At 44.5% G+C, this 22,066-nt stretch overlaps 1 pseudogene; it reads right to left on the bottom strand.

The window, feature by feature from the left end:
* Positions 1-421: 421 nt before the first annotated feature.
* LOC147747595 (uncharacterized) overlaps positions 422-22,066 on the bottom strand; it is a 34,149-nt pseudogene continuing 12,504 nt past the window's right edge.

The raw sequence follows: 22,066 nt of genomic DNA, 5'->3' as shown, positions 1-22,066 counted from the left end.
CCAGAAGTGCACGCTTTAGGACATTTTTTTTTACCTTCAACACACAATTACAGCAAAAGAAGCATGCTTTGCAGCTGTACAGTACTGCAGTACTATATCTAAATGACACTGGGGGTGTACTAAATACGGCTCTAGTGGGCAAAAGTGATAATGTGATGTTGCTCAATGGTACTGTGGGGGTGCCAAATATTAATAATGTGCGATTGCTGTGTGCTGCAGAAATGGACTTCAGGAATCCCTTGGACAAGAAAAATACTAAATACAAGCCAAAACTGACCAAAAAACACGTACGGCAAAACGGAACTCAATCCATGGCAACAAATACACCGAAATAGCAGCCGGTATGAAAATGCACAAAAACAGTCTAATGCAAGAACGAAGTCAGAAAGTAAATTTCGAGCACAAAGACCTAAAACTATAATTACATTAGCTTTACAATAAGCAAATGCATAAACACAAGTATCAAAGTCACAAAGACACTCTTTCATAATTTAAAAAATTAATTGTCATTACCTGTCGATCGTAGAAGCTCATTGCCTGAAATAAAGAAAAGAAAAAAAAGAAAACATACAAATAGAACAGCATTCAACAACACCCTCACATGCCCCCACCCTCACACACCCCCCACCCTTACACACACCCAAACTCACACACTATCACACATCCTCATACACCCACACACATTCTCAATAAGACTCACACCCTCACCCTAACACACAATCACTCACCCTCACCCTCACACCATCATCCACTCACCCTCAATCACCCTCAACGTCACTCACCATCACTCACAAAACATCACCCTCAACTTCACTCACCCTCACACTCATTCACCGTCAACACCTCACCCTCATTCACCCTCAGCCCCTCACCCTCATCACCTCACCCTTACTCACCCTCACCCTCACTCACCCTCAACTACTCACCCTAACTCAACCACAACACATCACCCTCACTCAACATCAACACATCACCCTCATCAACTCAATCACCCTCACTCACTAACGCTCACCCACCCTCACCCTTACTGAGCCTCAACACCTCACCCTCACTCACCCTCAACGCTTCACCCTCAATCACACTCAGGCACCCTCAACCACCCCCACCTTCACACACCTTCACATCCTCAACATCACACATCCTCACTCACCCTCACACACTCACACACCCTCAATCAACTTCATAAGCTCTACCACACACTCACATGCCAACACGCTCACACACCACCACCCTCACACACATCCACACTCACACAATCTCACACATCCTCGCACACCCACTCACATTCTCAATAAGACTCAGAGCCTCACCCTCGCCAACAATCACTCACCCTCACCCTCACACCGTCACCATCACACCATCATCCCCTCACCCTCAACACCTCACCCACACTCACCATCAACACACTATCACACTACAACGACACAAAAACTTACCACCACAGCACCACTCATCACCACCACAGCATGACTCAGCAGACAAAGGTCATACAATACAAACTTCAACGCTTTTAACAGTCAGACACAACAACAGCTATCAATGTGAAATATCACCAGGCATACACACATAACAGTCATCAGTACTGCTGTAGTAGGTATAAATGAGACTGTTGTTGTGTGAACAACACATGTGGTAGTGCAAGGTGATGCTGAGTTGTTGCTCAATGGTACTGTGGGGGTGCAGAAAGATAAAGTGGTATTGCTGCGCGTTGCATTCGTGGACATCAGTGATGGCGTTGTTGGGAGAAGTGCAACTGTAGGGGTGATGAGTTATGCTGTACTGGTAATTATTAAACACCAACACAGCACCACTCATCACTAGCACAGAAAAACACATCACAACAACAGCATTACTAAGCACCACACTAACATCACTCAGCAACACACCAACATCACTCTGCCCCACCACAACAGCATCATTCAACAACAACACACTATCACACTACAACTACACACAAAAACAATTACCACAACAGCACCACTCATCACCACTACAGCATTACTCAGCAGACAAACTTCATACAATAAAAAAATTGATTCTTTTAACAAGCACACACACACACACATCAATGTACTCTATCACAAGGCGTATATACACAAGTCATCAGTACTGCTGTAGTATGTATGAATTACACTGTTCGGTAGCTAAATGGGGCTGTGGTGGGGCAGAGTGATGCTGTATTGTTGCTCAATGGTACTGCGGGGGTGCAGAATGATAAAGTGGAATTGCTGCGTGTTGCATTCGTGGACATCAGTGATGCCATTGTTGGGAGAAGTGCAACTGTTCTGGTGCTGAGATATGCTGTGCTGGTAATTATTAAACACCAACACAGCACCACTCATCACTAGCACAGAACAACACATCACAACAACAGCATTACTAAGCACCACACTAACATCACTCAGCAACACACCAACATCACTCTAGACCAACCAAACAGTATCATTCAACAAAAACACACTATCACACTACAACCACACACAAACATTTAACACCAAAGCACCAATCATTACCACTACAGCATTACTCAACAGGCAAATGTCATACAAAAAAAAAAATGTGCTCTTTTAACAGGCACATACACCAATAGATAGCAATGGCCACTTTCACCAGGCGTACACACACATCAGTCAGCAGTGCATCCTTTCAACATGCATACATGCACACAAACAGGCATCAGTCCACGCTTTCAACAGTCACACACACCACCAGCCAGAAGTGCACGCTTTAGGACATTTTTTTTTACCTTCAATACACAATTACAGCAAAAGAAGCATGCTTTGCAGCTGTACAGTACTGCAGTACTATATCTAAATGACACTGGGGGTGTACTAAATACGGCTCTAGTGGGCAAAAGTGATAATGTGATGTTGCTCAATGGTACTGTGGGGGTGCCAAATATTAATAATGTGCAATTGCTGTGTGCTGCAGAAATGGACTTCAGGGATCCCTTGGACAAGAAAAATACTAAATACAAGCCAAAACTGACCAAAAAACACGTACGGCAAAACGGAACTCAATCCATGGCAACAAATACACCGAAATAGCAGCCGGTATGAAAATGCACAAAAACAGTCTAATGCAAGAACGAAGTCAGAAAGTAAATTTCGAGCACAAAGACCTAAAACTATAATTACATTAGCTTTACAATAAGCAAATGCATAAACACAAGTATCAAAGTCACAAAGACACTCTTTCATAATTTAAAAAATTAATTGTCATTACCTGTCGATCGTAGAAGCTCATTGCCTGAAATAAAGAAAAGAAAAAAAAGAAAACATACAAATAGAACATAAACTTTGCATACATAACAATTTTCACTACAACAAGACACACACACAAAAAAATGCATCACGGCGAAAAAATTCACATACTGTTCAAAAAAACACAAAACTAAGCAAAATCACACGAAAATAACACATCAACGTGCTAACTCACTACATCACCCTCACTCACCCTCAACACCTCACCCTCATTCACCCTCATACCCTCACCCTCAACACCTCACCCTCACTAACTTCACCCTCAACACCTCACCCACAATTCAACACCCTCACTCACCCTCACCATCACTCACCCTCACTCAACATCAAGCCCTCACCCTCAGTCACACACACTCACCCTCAACATCTCACCCGCAATAACGCTCAACTTCAATCAACCTCAACAACTCACCCTCAATAACCCTCAACACCTCACCCTCACTCACCCACAGCACCTTACCCTCACCCTCACTCACCCTCAACACTTCACACTCATCTACACTCACTATCACCCTCAAATTCACTCACACTCACTCACCCTCAACACCTCACCCTCTTTCACACTCACCCACACTCACCTAAATGACCACTAAAAAACACCTGCACATGCTACAACACTCACACACCCCCACCCTCACACACACACGGCCTCACAAACAATTACACTTCCGCACACACCCACACACATTCTCAAAAAGTCTCACTAACTCACACTCGCCCACCATCATTCACCCTCACCATCACACCATCATCCCGTAATACTAACTCACCCTCAACATCAACACCTCATCCTCAACTACTCATTCAACACTCATCCTCAATCACCCTCAACTCCTCACCCATCTGCATCATTCACCCACTCTGCAGCATTCACCCACTCTGCAGCATTCACCCACTCTGACATTTTACTAATGTTAGCCCTTTTTCTTACACATAAAGAAATTTCAGAACGGAAAACAATGGGGTCGACCGAGTACTGCAGCACATACGTTAGACACAAAAAAAAATTAACATAATTGACCTAAAAGGATGCAAGGATGTTAATGAGTCTTCGGCCCAAAAACAAAATCTAATTCGTACGATATTACAACAATAATACACAAAGGAAACAATTATAAATATGTGTCAGTAAGGGAGAACGAGGATGTACAAAGACACCAGTGAAACAGCCAACTTTTTCAACGGACAATAAAGAATCACTATTCATCCGGAAAATGGGACGGATTAAAGACAATAGTCAACAGTTACACCAACAAAAACCGGACGCATACAACAATAGCACTTCTTCACACGGAATTCCATGTAATAAAAATATAATATAACTAAAAAAAACACATTCAGAAACAGTCAAATTTTTGTGAGGGAAACAAACAAGAACGATTCATCCGGAAAATGGGACGCATTCAATACAATAGTCTACAGTTACACAAAAAGAGATACGCATATCACAATTGCATTTATCCTGACAAAATTTGTTCGGATTGAAGAAACATATTACAAACATAGAACTATTTAGTCACAAAAAGCAAACGAATAACACATTACTTCACTGTACATGTCGTTCATACATTGCTAAAAATACTACAGTCAGCAAATACACAAACTTTCATTTCATACTTCAAGTACGTCACTAACAAATTATCCGACTACTTCACCATCACATACATAGATAATGCAAACACAACTTACATCAATATATTTAAACACATTTAGCACTTCAAATTAAACAAACACCTTATGTACGTCAAATTACCAACAAAAAGCAAAATAATACATTCCATTACTGTTTAAGAATACATATCACATCGATTATGCAAACACAACTTACATCAATATATTATAAAACACATTTAGCACGTGAAAAATATACAAACACCTTTTGTTCGTCAAATTAGCACAAAAAACAAATTAATACTTTACATTACAGTTTAACAATACATATGCTTTACATATCGCCAATAAAAAACAAATTTTTACGTTACATTACAAACATTTTATAATATTACGAGCTAAATAAATACATTTCGCAAATAATTAACTTTAACATACTATATATACTACAGTACATTACATTAAAAGAAACTTAGAATTACATTCTTACCTGTCAAACGACGCACCAACACCACAGGAACAAGAACACGCCTTCCGCGCACCAACATTCGCGATCTATGGGGAATTCCACAGTTGACGTATGCAAATCGGAACGCTACGTCAAAAACGTCGCGCTCCGATTGGCTAAAAAAAAACGTAAACAAAATACACACACAAGTCAAAAAAAAACTAGACCGCTAAACATAACAGACGTCGACGTGACGCAATACGTCGGCCATTTTAACATGAAAATAAAAAAGGGACTCCACATACACGTAAACACAAAATAACACACTTACTACAATACATACACACGTACATTACATACTAATATACACATTAAACAGAAGCCATAGAAAGGGGACATGTGACACCTTTTATTAAAAACAGCACATAACTTTTTTAATATTAACATAGACACACACTCATAACATCACCCTCACACAACAAAACAATCACACTCTTTCACACCCGCTCAATGACGCTAACACAACATCTCCCTCATACACCCTCACACACCTTCAGCCTCACACACACTTACTCACCCTCAAACTCACACACTCACACACTCACACACTCACACCCCCTCACCCTCACACCCCATCACCCTCACACACCCACTCACTCCCAATGACTCAAATTCACACTCACACAACCTCACCCTCACACACCGTCAAACACCTTCAGACACACTCTAAAAAAAAACTCCACACACACCCTCAATGACCCTCACACACACACACCCCCTCAGCCTCAAAAAACGTACCCTCACACAAACACGCTCCCCTAAAAATCAGCACAACACTCTCACACTCACAACACTTCAAACACTCTCTAACGCAAACAACTTCGCTCATCCTCACCCCCTCATACCCCCTAACACTCACCCCCTCACACTCATCCCCTCTACATCACCCCTCACACACTCACACTCACTCCCTCAACACCCCACCCTCACCCCCCTCACACCCCCTCATTCACCCTCAATCACCCTAACACACACTCACATTCTCACACACCCTCTCACACACCCCTCACACACCCCATCACTCACGCTCTCACACAACACCTCACACACTCCCTCACTCACACTCTCAAAAACTCCATCACTAACCCGCTCACACCCGCTCAGTCTCACCCTCACTCTCCCTTACACTCCCTTACCCCATCAACATCACTCACTATGCCTACCCTCCCATCACACTCACCCTCACCCCCTCACCCTCAAATACCTCATACTAACACCCCTCATACACAACACCCTTAACACTAACACCACTCACCCACACACTCTCACACACAACCTTCACACACCCGCAACATCTCACCCTCACTAAGACTCAAAGACTCACCCTCACTCACCCTCACTCACCCTCAAACTCTCACCCTCACCCTCACTCATCCTCACACTTATCTCCCTATCACTCACCCTCACCCTCACTCACCCTCACTCACCCTCAACACATCACCCTCACTCACCCTCACCCTCACTCACCCTCAACGCCTCGCCCTCAACACCTCACCTTCAACACCTCACCCTTAACACCTCACTCACACTCACTCTCAATCATCCCCACTCAACAACTATCAACAACACTCACCCTCAACAGCTCACCCTCAACACCTCACCATCAACACCTCACTCTCAACACCTCACTCTCAACACCTCACTCACACTCACTCTCAATCATCCGCACTCAACAACTAGCAACAACACTCACCCTCAACAGCTCAACCTCAACACCTCACCCTCAACACCTCACCGTCAACACACCACCCTCACTCACTCACGCTCAATGCCTCACACTCAAAAAATCTACCTCACTCAACTACCCTCAACGCCTCACCATCACTCACTCACCCTCAACACCTTACCCTCACTTACTCACCCTCACTCACCTTCAACGCCTCCCCTTCAACTGCACACCCTCACTCACCCTCAGTCACCATCAACCCCTCACTCACACTCAACACCTCACCCTCAACACCTCATCCACCCTCACCCTCAGTTACCCTCAACACCTCACCCGCAACTACTCACTCACCCTCACTCTCACTCTCACTCATCCTCACTCAACAACACTCAACTTCACTCACCCTCAACGCCTCACCCAACACCTCACCTTCAATGACCATCAACATCTCACCCTCACTCACCCACAAAACATCAGCCTCAACACCTCACCCTCAATCACTCACCCTCAAACATTCACCCACAATCACCCTCCCTCACCCTCAATTCCTCACCCACACCCTCAACACTTCACCCTAAACACCTCACTCATCCTCAACGCCTCAACGTCCCCCTCACTCACCCTCACCCTCACTCACCCTCAACACCTCACCATCAATAACCCTCAACACCTCACCCTCACTAACTCTCAATACCACAATAACACTTCCCCTCAATCACCCTCAATACCTCACCCTCACTAACACTAAAAAACTCAATGACCCTCACTCTTACTCTCACTCACACTCTACACTTCAGAGTCACGCTCAATGACACACCCTCAACACCTCACCCTCACCCCCTCAACACCTCACCCCCTCAACATCAGTCGCCCGCACCCTCAAACACTCACCGTCAACACCTCACACCCTCACCCTCAAATCCGCACCCTCAACACCTCAACCTCACTCACTCACAACACCTCACCGTCACTCACTCACCCTCAACACCTCACCCTCACTCACTCACACTCAATAACCCACAAAACCTCACCCTCAACACCTCACCCTCAACACCTCACCATCAACACATCACCCTCAACACCTCACACACAACACCTCACCCTCACTCACTATGACTCACCCTCACCCTCACTCACCCTCACTCATCCTCACTCACAATAACTCACACTCAGTCACCCTCACTCACCCTCGACCCCACACTCACCCTCACTCATCCTCACTCATCCTCAACACCTCACCCTCCCCCTCATCCACCCTCAACCCCTCACCCTAAATCACTATAACACTCTCTCATCCTCACCCTCACTCACTCTCACTCACACTCACCCTCAACACCTCACTCACCCTCAACACCTCACTCACACTCAACTCCTCACTCACCCCCACCCTCACTCACCCTCAACCCCTCACCCTCACACAGTGCTATAGGTCTCGCAGGATTTTTAGTTAAAGCTTTTACATTTGCTTATTGCTTTTTTGAATTGTAATTCTTTTGCATTGCCTAAAAAAAAAAAAAATGCAAAAGATTTACAACAAAAAACCTAATAACAATTCTAAAAGCACTAACTCTAATGCTGCGAGACCTATTGCATTTCTAATGCTTGTTCCTTTGGACTTTGAGAGGTGTAGTCCTCTAGGATTATCCCCTTTGACTTTTTGCTGAGTTTGACTTAGGCTAACACTTACACCCAGTATCTCAAGAAGACTCTTAACTGAGCTTCTAAAATCCTGACACCTTCCCACATTTTCCTGCATTTTCAATGTTTCTGTATTTCCCTGATTTTTTAGATTGTTAAAGGTTCTAAAGCATCCTTTTTAGTTTGGACTTTAATTTAGAGGATTTTAGACTTCACTCATGTATAGACGAGAGAATCAGAAACCCTTCTCTGAGCATTAAATTCTGTCATTGATCTTTTGTATTGCTGTAACTGAACTTCTTGTTTGCCTGATACTGGTACACCTGAACCTCATTATCCAGTTGTTATTCTGTATTTCCACAGCATGATATTAAGATTTGTTTACCTGAACTTGATTCTAATTTGTTATAAACCTTCATAACTATAGTCACTGATTCGGATCCTTCTTGTGTAGCCAAATGGGTTGCACTGTTAATTAAATTTCTTTGATTAACTGCTAACTCCCTTTACCTCTCAGTCAGCAGAAAAGTTTTTATCAGTTAACAAATGGTAAGAGGGTTGACACAGCACTGGATCACAGTCTGAACTCTGCATACAACCTACACACAACACCTATACAGTGAGCAGTCTACTTCATCTGCATCAGTCACAATTCTTTAAAATAGGCCTTCAGTGTTAGCCAAGAACATTTTAAAAATGGCTTCCTTTGGCAAATTGTATATGGTATGTCCCCACTGGCTTTCCTGGAAATTACATGCCCACGTTCTCAAGCCAGAGGAGTGGCATCAGGGCCCAGTAGCCTAATGAGGCCGCCAGTCCCCGTCAACTACTTTTACCCTACGACAGGGGGCCCTAATTATTTTTTTTTATTAATTGCTTCTATGCTTTATTATGGCCCTTTATGGTGCTAGGAGTCGGACCAATACTTGGCACCCTGTCGGTAGGCACGTGAGCTTTGTTCAATCTCCTTTACTTGATTAAACTGATAACACAATTTCATCCTTTCACTCGCCCCTTCCATTCCCTAACACCGTGTTCCAGACACCCGAGAATAGCTCCAGGCACCTCTTATTTTCTTCTCACTTGAAAGGCATTTCTTTCAAACCCATTCAGGTTCTTACTGTGGCTGCAGGTTAAGTGTTCGCTCTACAAATCTCCTTGAAACCCCTGATAAACCATATGTGCTAACGGTTTATTAACCAGATTTCCTGGTGCAGAGGTATAACACCTTTTGATTTATGTCAGCCTCAGTTTTTCTAGCCTTCCTCGTTAATGCACTGCTTAAATATGCTGGTAAGGTTATTAACTCCCACAAAACAAAAACAGATGCCTGTCTTGTTACAACATGAGACATATGATTTACATAGCACACTTGAGCTCGGCAGACGCCGATAATTTTAATTTGTGGTAGGTTTCCAACAGCCTGATCTGGATTTTGTAAGCACTGGAACACGCTGAACAAAATTAGCAGTTTGTGCTTGATATGATTAAAGATGCAATTCCCTTTCGGGTAGTAAGAAACGTTGAAATCTGTTTTTTTCATGTACGGATGTGCCTATTATGAGCACTAAAATTACAGTTTATAGGCTTCGTTGTAATAATGTTGTTGTTTTTCAGTCTGTAATCCAGAAATTCTGTTTCACTGTAATCACTGATGTAGATTGTGCCAGAGGAAAGCAGCAAGATGAAAAGTAATACATGTGAAATAGCCTTCACACTTTGCAGGAATGCAACCAGAGTTGATTGACAGATTTTAAAACTTGCCGCAACAAGGACAAGCATATTTCTGATATGATAAGAATAGTATTTCAGCAAAGGGTTATATTTGGGACGGGAGAGGTCCCCTGGATGGCCCTGAAGAGTGTGCACGCCTGCCCTTCCTTCTCAAAGCAAGTTTTTGATGCCTTGTTGACAGGCTGTGGAGGACTGAGTGTGGTGGATGCAGCGGATTATGGTGGCAGCACAGACCTTTTTACCTGTCATGTCAGGGAAACTTGCCTACTGATCACTGCAGCTTTAAATTGGCCTGTCAATCTCCGGTGACCAGTTCCTTCAGTTTATCCATAAGGCACATGGATTGAGAATGTATGATTACCATTAGTATGTTCAGTAGGATGTCCGTAGAGTGTGTGTGCTGTGCATGACTGCCAAGGGCTCATTTTGATTCCCTACATACGAGTGGTACCTAAGAGAGTGGGTGGAGCGAGCCAGCCAGACAGGAGTGTGAATTTCGGTGCTTCTCCAAATCCTTCCTGAGGTCTTTTTCAGTGGACCAGATCATACTGAAATAGCAGCACTGGAAAAGTCGATTCAGTGAAGATTGAGTAAAAACTTAGGGGCAGGTTTACAAGAACTGACGCATCTCTGCATTACAGCAGAGATGCGTTGGTTAATTTGCGTCACACAAAAAAACCCTTGCGCCGCCATGGATGCATAGCATTTACAATGCGGTGCACCTTGGAGCAAAGATTGACAGATGCGTGACTCATCTGTGGGCTTAAAGGCAATGCAGTGCTGCAGTTGTGTCACAAGTGCTATGCAACTCCAGCAATGGTTAGGAATGCCTTTTCCAATTATGCTGCATCACTCCTTACACCAGCTTCAAGCAGGCGTAAGGTTTTGACGCAGTGGCATCATAGAAGTGACGCAGTGAAATCTTGTAGATTTCACTGTGTCACTTTTACAAGGCTTTCTTACTTCGGAACGCCCACCCTGCATACATTATACCTGACGCAGGTATAATCTAGCGCAAGTCTTTACAACGTGACATATCCCCCTAGATGCATCACGTTGTAAATGTGTTGCAACGTGGTGCATTGTTTGCGACGCCGTTACATCACAAAAGTGGCGCAACAGCGGCGTAAAAGTGTCGCAAGGGGCTTGTAAATCTGCCCCCTATTAAGTAATTTTATGCTAAAAGACTATTCGAAATATTTAAAATGTTACACAGCCTTGAACACTCATGAGTTCACAAAAATACTGTACAGCCTACTTAAAGAAATGCTTAGCCTCACACTGTAAAGCTGCATACCTATTACAACCAACTATGATGAAATCAGTGTTTAAATTAACTTAAAAAACTGGAAAGAGCATAACCCATAAATTCCCAGAATCGTGATCAATTTAATTAATGTTGCTAATAAAATATATACAACTAATCGAGCAATTCATTAAATCAAGAAGACCCCAAATTGAGATTCTTCGATATATGACAGATCTACTGCTGTAAGTGCTACGAACCAGCAAATAGTTAGGGATGAAAAGATTGGCTTTGGTTTGTTTTAAAAAAAACTTTGGGATTTTTTTCATTTTTCACTAGAAAAGCAAAGCCATTTAGGAAGGATATTATGACTATCACAGAGCCTTGCAATAGAGGACAAAGTCGGAGTAATGTGCGTATGCCAATCACAAGGCAAGTATTACAAGCAGTAGGTGCAATGAACGTTTAATGAAATGTGATTTAGTGCAATAGTCTTAGTTCAGAATACTTCAGGTTCTGCTAGCTCCTGTATTGGTTGCTTGAAACTGGTTCCAAACAGGTCGCAGTTAATCTCTCCTCGCTAAGAATTTCTAAACCTACAAACGGTCTAGGCTTGCTTGATTTTATACACAGTATAGACTACCTTTTTGTTCAGCGTCAAATCAGAGGTAACAATTACATTGCCCTCGAAATGGTAATAGCCGACCTTGCCAGGATTTGAACCAGTTAGGTGCAGGTTGCAGATGGATCTCAGCTGTGAAAACTTAACTTGCTGGGCTATTGTTAGAAATGGGGGTCTCCAGTTTCCAATGGTTTGCACCTTTGTTAAAGTAGGGACCCTTGCTTCTAGTCAGGGTAAGGGAGTTGCGCCCTTAGACAACCCCTGCTTACCCCCTCGGTAGCTTGGCACGAGCAGGCAGGCTTATCTCAGAGGCAGTGTGCAAAGCATTTGTGCACACAGATGGTAATACAGTGAAAACACAACAAATGGACACCACACTGGTTAAAAAATATAAGTAAAATCCAACATACAGTAATCAAGATATCATCAAAAATAGATTATTCAAAACAATAAACCTTGTACCAACATATAGCTCCACCGAGAGCTATTATGGCTTGTGACAGATGAAAATCCCAAAGAACAGCGCCAACTGCGAGGTGCGTGGTGTCGGGCCCGGTGTCACACAGAACCAAAAGATCAGTACCTTGGTAAATGATGAAAACAAAGGTGGTGCACAGCGTCAGGGAGGTGATGCTTCAAACCTGTTCTCGGACGCTTGTTTCCAGTCCAGGGAGGACCTGGCCTGGCAGTTTGGGCTGGACTGTTCCTACTGGGCACAGGGTCAAGACTAATTTGAATTTGGCTGGGTCCAAATTGGAATGGCATGGTGAGCAAAAAACGATGGACTTAGGCCCAGATTGGTGTACTGGGGTGCATGTATGACATTGTTCTGCATTCTGTCCATCAATTGTTCTTTTCTCCTTGGCGCCGGATGGCATTGGTTCGTTATGACCACAGAGGAGGTGAGGAGTCGGTTCCTTACTGTTGCCGGGGAGGTGACGTTGCAGTAGCGTTGAAGTGTCGTTTTGGGAGGTCACACCCATCTAGTATTGCCTCCGCGATGTTATGTTAATGGCAACTTATAAAGTGCACATTCACCAGATGGTGTCTCTTAGTGCTGGGTTGCTAATACAGCCTTGGTCCATAGTTATTGATAAGCCTGTTTGAATAACCATGTCTTCAGTAGCTGTCTGAAACTGGTGTAGTTAGAAGTGGACCTAAGATCCAACGGCAGAGTATTCCAAACTTGAGGGACAATGACGGAATACCTACGTCCTCCAGCCCATTTTTTTTGCACCGAGGCACCACCAAATAATGTAGATGGCTAGACCTCAGATCTCTGTTAGGACGATACTTGCTGATCCGTGTTTTGACAAAGGCAGGACAGTTCAGATACAAGTCCTTAAAGGCCGTACAGCACACCTTGAACATTGTTCTCTGTGCGATTGGTAGCCAGTGAAGGTCCGTCGTCACTTTGGTGATGTGGCCATATTTAGGCAGATAATATATCAACCGAGTGGCCTGGTTATGGATTAACTGGAGCCTCCGCAATAGGACTTTGGGAAGACCCATGTAAAGAGAATTGGTGTAGTCAACTTTAGACTTGACTGTGGTTATTACTACTTAGGTCAGAGCCTCCCTGGTAAGGAAGTTCCTTATCTTTTTTGTGCACAGCAGTTGGCAGAAACTTGCCGATGTCATAGCTCCTACCTGCTGCTTAAACAATAACTCCTCATCAATGATGACCACAAGACTTTTTACCATCTTTTCAGGAAAGAGAGAGGGACCCAACTTGCTGGGCCAAAGTGATGGAATCCAATGGTCCACCTTACTTTTTGTATAACTATCTCAGTTTTGTCAGAGTTCAACTTCAACTGATTACAGTTCATCCAATCCCGGAAGAACAGCATAGTGTCCTGAAATTGTTGTCTAGACTTGGGGCTATCATTGATAGTGAATAGTAATTGCATATTACCAGAATATTTAAAGATGTTAATTTCCTTGTTCTTAAGGGAACCGACCAAGGGTCGGAAGTAGATATTAAAAAGGTGAGGAGAAAGAGAGGAACGATGATGAAGCACCGACGTCGGTGAGGTCAGGGCTGCGGTGTGGCAGAGAGGCTATGTGCTCAGTCCAAACCAGTTCTGTCCTTTTTGGCTCAACTTCCTGGCAGGTGGTGGAGACAGCATTGTGTAAGGCAGACCACGCCTATTCAGCTGCACACAAATCTCCTCCCACTACTCTAAATTCAGCCCAAGTCTATTCCGTCCAGCCTGACTAATTCAGGAATGGCAGGACACACCTCACCCCCCAGTGGCTGTCTTAGAGAATGCTCATCACAAGCCCCTGTGACTCCAAAGCCAGACAGTCAATCCACAAACCAGAGAGGCACCCAGGATGGTTAGGCAAGAAAATACCCACTTTCTAAAAATTGTATTTTAAAACACAAAATACAAAAATCAATGTTACTAAAAGATGCCTTTTTATATTCAGGCATACTAAGCTCCATGTTCCTACCTGGTCCCAATGGGAAGGTATACCCATAAAGATGTTATAAATGAACTCCCATTCTATCCTATGGGACAGAAGTCTTTCCACAGTGAAAAACAAAATACACTGTATTTCACTATCAAGACTTGTCACACAGACCAGCACATGTCCTAGCTTTCACATACACTGCACCCTGCCAAAATAGAGATACCGTTGAAATACCCTAGGGGTTTCTTACATGTAAGAAAAGGGAAGGGTAGGACCTGGCAAGTTGGTGCACTTGCCAGGTTGACATGGCAGTAGAAACTGAATGCTGACACTGCAGTGGCAGGTCTGAGACCCTTTTAAAAGGTTTCTTGCATAGGTGGCACAGTCAGTGCTGCGGGTCCACTGGCAGCATTAAGACTTGCAGTCCCTGTGCACACACAGAGCACTGTACAATGGGCTTAGTGGTAAGTCAAATAAGCCAATCATGGAAACACCAATACATAAGCACAATTTACATGGAGAGCATATGCACTTTAGCACTGAGCAGCAGTGTTAAAGTGCCCAGAGTCATAAAACCAACAAGAAGTCAGAAACAAGAGGCCAAAAAGCAAAACGTCTGGGGATAAATCCCACTGAAAAAGCCAGGTCTACCAGCTAGCTTACTAGCACTTGCTGTTAGTCAGTGATGAACAAAATAATCTCAGAATTGTGTACAAAATGCTGTTAGGATTCCTTAGTCTTTGTAACCACTGTCCCAAGGACTTGACTTGAACTCTGTGCATCACCAAATAACTTAACCACTGCTTTTTTCCATTGCTAGAATACATCTGGGATTGTGGTTTGAAAGAAAGAACCTTGGGTTTACATTGAACATTTTTCTGTGTATTACTGTGTCACACTGTTTCTGAATACAAAGCCATACCACCTCTTCCAGTACGCCTTAACCGCTTGATCAGGCTAGCATGAGAGTGATTTATGTGTATAACGAAAACTCTTGGCTAATCACTTACAGGGTGACAGCACTCACAGTGATGACAAACTAGTGGTAAGCAATAATCATTACTAAGGGTATTGCTCAGTAACCTCTAACGTCTGCAAGACATGGAGAAAGTGCTAACAGAAGCCATTCCAGTGAGTAGCTATACCTTGGATGTATCCTGAATCATATTGGTCACTGATATAAGAGCAGTGAGTGACAATGATAAGCCTATTGTGAGATATAAGTTAACTTGGCTCGTCATATTTGCAGATAATAGTCACGCCAAGGGATGGTTTGCGTGCTACCTTATTGGCAAGACAAGAATGTACCTTGGTGTAGGAAGCTGGTTCTGCATATACTATATCAAAGTAACGTGTAGTGTGTACAGATTCCAGTGGAACCCTAAAATGAGATAATACCTTAGTCTCTATTTGTGGCAGTGTGGGCGAGCAGTAAGGCTTTATCAGAGGTAGTGAAAAACATTTATTGTACGCAGTCAGGCAAGAAATGATGTCACAGAGTCAAAGACTGAATTCCAATTTGGTTGTGTAACATTTTTTATTTAGTTATATTTTATTTTCTAGAACCAAGCCAGGGATGGTACATGTAAGTATGATAATACTTTGCAAGATTTATGCAGTGAAATACAAGCTGAATGCAGTTTGATAGGTCAGCAGTCAAAATTACTTTTCGGTTACTTTGTAGATTACTCTGTATGTTACTTTTCAGATTACTTTTTTTAGTTACTTTTGCTGCTCAGTGTGATATACCAAAATATCACACTGGGACATTTCCTAGAAAAAGTAATTCAGTTTTTACACATATGCAGTTTCTTACGGTTTTCATACAAATCAACTCTTAAAAGATTTTGCACAGAAAAGCAGTCAATGCAATCCTATGGGAGAAAACAGTGTTATCGGTTTATAGGTAAGTACTTAGGTTTTGGAGTTGGTATTCTGAGTTTAGAACCAGGGTTCTCCCAGGGTCGAGGGTGCACTCTCAAAGCCACCTCAGCAGCATGAGGGCAACTGGGTGCAGAGTGCTGAGGCCCAATGTTACCCCATGGGGAATAGGGGGCCTCCGGTTGGTGGCTGCTCACGAGCAGGCCATAAGGTTGTTGGAGCAATGCCCTGGTGTTGGGCTCAGGGCAAAGGGGGATCCGGTTTAGCACACAAGGTGCACCCACAGCGGCACAGGGGTGGCCGGGTACAAGGTGCTGTTTTGGCTTCGGTGCCTTGTTGTTTTCAACAGGAGTTGCCGGTTTTGGATTTTGGCTACAGGCTCAGTCCAGGACATTTTCCGGAAGGAACCAACAGCTGGGCAGGTAAGTTGGGGTGCTCGGTGACGTAGTGGCACTTTGGGTTCTCTTCTCCAGGGCACCGGGTGGCTGGATACAGGGCTGTCTTTCAAGGTCGGATTTCACCTTACTGGGCCACTCATGGTTGGGTGGGTCTCCGTGCAGAGGCTGCAGGCAATGTCGGGGAGTCCTGGAGGGGTCAACCCATGGTGGATTCAGACTCTGCAGCACTGGGGAACCTAATTGAGACCGGTGGGCCTCTTGGACTCTGGCTTCGGGTGCAGTGGTGGTTCCAGGCGTCGGATTTCTTTGCCCTCAGCAGGCTCAGAGTTTTTCTTGGCTGTTTGTTTTGAACTGAGCTGCTTTTCACAGGAGAGCTGGTCTTTATTGAAGGCAGTCAGTCCTCCCAGGGGTTCTGGAGGTTGCTGGGTGCAGGACAAGGTGGCTTTTGGTGCAGAATCTCTGGAAACTGCAGACGGGCCTGTTGGGCTGGGGCCAAGTCAGTTTTTCTCTGCAGTCTCCTCTGCTGGGCATCTTCTTTCGTCCTTCTTCTTCGTATGTTGAGGGAATCTGCATTCTTGGTTAAGGACTGTCCCCTAAATGCTGTATTTATGGGGCAGGTTAGAGGTCTCGAGGTCAGTAGCCAATGGGCTACTGACCTTCTTAAGGTGACTATACAAAACTCTTTAAAAAACTCTTAAAATAAAGACTACACCCTTTGTGTGCTCACTCCACGTGGGGGAGTGGGCACAAACCCCAATCCTGATTGGAGAATGCCTGCCATCTGCAATATGTTGGGCACTGAAGAGTGGGCTTCACCTCACCTCCCCCACCTGAGGGGTGGGGTTGTCAGAGGTGGGCACACCTTCTGGGCTGTTCTAATTTTTCCCACCTGTCTTCCCTCCGAAAAGGAGGAGCGACAGGAAAGGGGCCTGCTCCTGATAGTTGGAGAGACTGGGGGTTGTGTTACAAAAACAGCAAGGCCCTTGAAGCTCCCCTGCCACAGAGTGTTCTTTCTGACCTGGGGGAGGTGTGAGCACTTCTACCCAGGAAGGGCTATGTTTCTAGGCTCAGGGAATAAAGGCTCCCACCCCAGGAGCCAGAAACATGTCTCATGGTGGCAGGCTGGTGTTTACCAGTCATGGAACCCACCAGAGGCTGGGCGTTTTTCAGGGGGCATCTCGAAGATGCTTTCTGAGTGCATTGTATAATAAATCCCACACTGGAATCAGTGTGGGTTCATTATGCTGAAACGTTTGATACCAAACTTCTCAGAATTCAGTAAAGCCATTATGGTGCTGTGGAGTTCGTAATGACAAACTCCCAGACCATATACTCTTTATGGCTTCACTGCACTTACAATGTCTAAGAATGGACTTAGACACTATAGGGGTACAGTGCTCATGCACCTGTACCCTCACCAGTGGTATAGTCCAACCAACTAGAGGGGTGTCTTACCTGTACCATAGGCAGTGGGTTGCAGGTATGGCACACAGGAATGTGTGCCATGTTGACCCTTCACTTTTCTCTGCACCAAAACACACAGCCTGCAATGGCAGTGTGTGTGTGTTAAGGTACAGGACCTCTAAGGGTGGACCAATATGTGCTGCAGGCCTTAGGGGCCTTACCCAGTCACAGTGCCCTTGGTACCCATGGTACCTTTTGCAAGGGACTTACATTTGACCACAGAGGTGCCAATTGGGAGTTCAAAGGCACAGTTTTGGGAAAGAACACGGGCCCTGGGAACCTGATTGGCAGGGACACATGGCACATCAAGTCAAAGTGCATCAGAAATCTGGCAAATATTGGGAGGGTTACTGCAACAGAAACCCAGCTTCCTACACTTTGCAAAAGGTACGTTTCTTTGTTGCATTATAGCAAGTCATGTAAGGCTGATAATGTTTCAATTCACAATTATTCTCACTATAACAATGTCAATCCAGCCAGTTGCTTAATGAAGAACACTACTTGAAAATGGATGCCCTAATTCAAAAATAGCCTAGTTAAAATAGAATAATGGAAATAACAAACCATCACCTTGGGGGTAGTGAACATAGGAGCAGACAAGAGGTATGGTGGTGGCACCATTGGAAATGCCATCAGTTCCATATCTGACAAGCGAGGAGAGAGATAACGTATCTTCACTTGAGAGCAAAAGGAGGGCAGATATGGAGGTATTCTGGGATGTGGGTGCCTATGGGGTCAATAGACTTATAAGCCCAGAGCTGGTCTCACTTGACCTCTTTGTTCCTGTGTGCCCCTACATCCCCACAACATCGACATTCTAACCTTCCCTCTAATTTTTCAGAAAAAAACTGAAGCAGGCTAAAAGGCTACTCAATAGCAGCCTAATACTACTTCTGCTATCTACCCAGGGAATCCTCCGGAGCGCCAACCACTTCTAGCACCCCCTCAAGGGGTCATCATTCCCCTTCCTTTATGGGCCTCAGCCCTTACTGGGTCACCTAGTGCACTCAAATATGATTGTGATACCTCCTCAAGATATGGAAAATCCAAATTCAGCTTCAGCTTCACCTGTGATTGCTTCCTCCCAGGACCATAGCTAGAATACTACTCTATTGAGTAATCTGGCATAGGGCTTACCATGGTTGTCACAATTGCCCAACCACATGAGCTCAGCCAATGCTACAGACTATAAAAACAGACTATACTATACTGTTTTTAATTGAGAATTGTCTCTACTGATTTAAGAACATTTTGACAATCTGAAGATATTTGATGATCTGTGAAGCGTCTGTATGACAACAAAGCTGTCGGATTGATTGACCTTGTGCTTTGGTCCACTATCCTGTGGCAATTATTTATCCCACCCACCATGAAGAATTAGTGTATCCCTGGGTTTCACTTTTTTGTCCTGATGAAGACCCCAGTGTAAGGTCTACAGTTGTAGTCTTGGGGTCGAAACGTCGACGGCTACTTTCTCTTACATCAGTTGACGCCAACCCTATTTTGGATATTGAGTACCAGCGTCATATACATGATAATTGTTTGACTTTTCGGAAATTAGTTATTCCATTGTTTGGCTCAGGGATCTGAAGCCAATTTACTTTTGTATGTTAAATTTGAAATAATTTGTGGTTGCACTAACTATTTATCTTTGCACATCCTTTTTCCCTTTTCACTACATCACGCTACTCTTTCCCTACACTCCCTGGGGCACTATGATGAATATGTTGTTATTATTGTCTCCGAATGTACAGTGGAGTCAGCTCATTGTGATTAATTAGCAGTGCGCTTTGACAAAATGATGTGCTTAATGGTATTGTGAATAAATTTGATAAATGTATCACGGTTCACTGGGACCCTCCTTTATGTATACAGACTATACTGAATCAGTAGCCAGTTACTCCCTTGCTCTGGCCCAAAGCCAAAATAAGTAAGCAAGGAATTAACAATGTTGGTCTTGTAATTCATCGGCGTCTTCTTCAAGCGATTGGAAGTCTTCTCCTTGGTGCTCGTACTTGGATGGTCCGTCTCTCAGGGACTTGTGAAACCAAAACAAACAAAAATAAATGAACTAGTCTTAGTTCTGGGTATAGGCGTCCTGCGGGAACCGGTGGTGAGGAGGTGTGCATCCGGCTGATAGGGAGTGTGGGGTGAAGGAAGGGCCGACACCAGGCAAGAGAGGCAAGGAAGAAGGTGCGCAGAGCTTCACAGAACAGTTCAGCCCACACTCATACGCTTCCCGACCCCATTGGTTGACACGAACTTCCCCGCCCCACTCCCTACTCCCCGAATCCTGGCACACACCTGTTGGAGCCATGTCCATCCAGGGCCGTGGCTGGGCGCAGCAACCTCCGGTTGTTCTCCTGTCGTCTCTGACTCACAGCAGCCAGGGCGCTTCCTCCTCGTGTCTTTAGCACTCCGGGCTTCCTCCGCTTCCTCCTTCAGGTCATGGACCCACCTCTCGCAGGTTTCTTGCCTCTTATCCGGATTTGGCCTGTAGTCGTCCGTCCCCTTGGGGGCCTGGCTTCTCTCGTCAATGGAGGAATTAAAGGGCCAGTCCAGGGAGGTACTGTGGTGATCCCGGTCTCCCAGGTTGAAGTCTGCATCAGGCCACTGGACAGAAGAGAGAGAGCTGGTTTGTTGAGAGGGTGATTTATGAACTGAATCGGGGTTCGTGGGTAGCTGATTCCGACACACCCCACTCCTAGAGTCTTCCCGCTCGTGGATGAACAGAAACGGGGACAGAAAGTCAGCGTTGTAATTAAGAGTTCCTTTTCGATGTCGAACGTCAAAAGCGAACGGCTGTAAGGAAAGGACCTAGCGCATCACCCGGGGATTGTTCCCTTTGTTCCTGCTCATCCACACAAGTGGAGTGTGGTCAGTATAGAGTGTGAACATGTTCCCCTCCAAGTAATACCTCAACTTCTCGATGGCCCATTTGACAGCCAGACATTCCTTCTTGAGGACAGGATATTGTTGTTCCCGAGGGAAGAGCTTATGGCTGACAAACAGGACGGGATGTTCCAACCCATCACCAGAGTTGGGGAAGAACCGCCCTGATACCAGCATCGGAGGCATCGGTCTGTAGGGCATGTGTGTTCCGGTGGAATGAGAACAGGACTCTGGGTAATGGCATCATTCAGATTCTGGAACGTTGCTTTGACTGACGAAGGTGGGGACAATAGAATATGTTTGGGGGTTCCCTTTATGAACAGATCTGTGAGAGGGGCAGTTTTGTCTAAGTACCGTGGGATGAACCTCTCAACAGACCCAGAAATGCCCAAACTTCTTTTTTTGTTGTAGGGAGAGGGCCCTCAGTGATAGCCTTGATCTTTTCTCTCTGAGGTTCGATGCAACCATTTCCCAATAAGTATTCCAGGTATTTCACTTTAGAAAACCCCATACAAAACTTTTTGGCGTTGATGTGGAGGCCTGCCCTTTTCAGCTCTTGGAATATTAGGTGACAGTGTTCCAAATGCTTTTCCCACGTGGGGCTGAAGATGAGGCCGAGGAGTACGTATGATGGGAATACAGGACTCTATTCATAAGCTTCTGGAAAATGGCGGGAGCCCAGTGTAGACCAAAGGGTTATACCATAAATTCAAAAAGACCGTCTG

This window comes from Lissotriton vulgaris, chromosome 1_1, assembly GCF_964263255.1.
Source record: "Lissotriton vulgaris chromosome 1_1, aLisVul1.2, whole genome shotgun sequence".
In the NCBI taxonomy this organism is placed as follows: Eukaryota; Metazoa; Chordata; class Amphibia; order Caudata; family Salamandridae; genus Lissotriton; species Lissotriton vulgaris.
The sequence above is the reverse complement of the archived record's forward strand: the minus strand, read 5'-3'. Positions and strand labels throughout refer to the sequence as shown.